The sequence below is a fragment of the Terrapene carolina genome, unplaced genomic scaffold (assembly GCF_002925995.2).
Source record: "Terrapene carolina triunguis isolate 2854851 unplaced genomic scaffold, T_m_triunguis-2.0 Scaffold89, whole genome shotgun sequence".
NCBI classification, from domain to species: Eukaryota; Metazoa; Chordata; order Testudines; family Emydidae; genus Terrapene; species Terrapene triunguis.
This window is the reverse complement of record NW_020664440.1, coordinates 32423384-32423908: the sequence shown is the minus strand read 5'-3', so window position 1 is coordinate 32423908 and position 525 is coordinate 32423384.

The following is a 525-nucleotide window of genomic DNA, read 5'->3' as shown; positions in this document are numbered from 1 at the left end:
CAAAATAAAAGCCGCTTACCGGGCACCTCCTCTGGTGTTTGTCCTTCCCCAAGCACTGGCCGCCGCGACTGGCTACCTTCCTGCTGGCTTGAGAACAACTCCTGGCTGCATGTATCTAGGGATGCCGGCATCCCTAGGTGTCTTCCTCCTCCTCAGTACCCTCACTGCTGCTTTCCTCCTCCTCCTCTTCCCTTGTTGAACTGGGCTTTGAAGTGTCCATGGTAGAACTCGGAATGGAGGTGGGGTCACCCCCAGTATCGTGTCCTGCTCTTTGTAGAAACGGCAGGTCGGGGGGCAGCACTGGAGGAGTGGTGGTTTGCCTCGCGGGCTTTGCGGTAGGCATTCCGCAGCTCCTTCACTTTAACCCTGCACTGCAGTGCGTCCCAGTCATGGCCCCTTTCCATCATGTCCCTTGATATCTGCCTGAAGGTATAGTAATTCCTACGGCTGGAGTGCAGGTGGGACCGGACAGCTTCCTCCCCTTAAACACTGATGAGGTCCAGCACCTCACCATTGCTCCATACT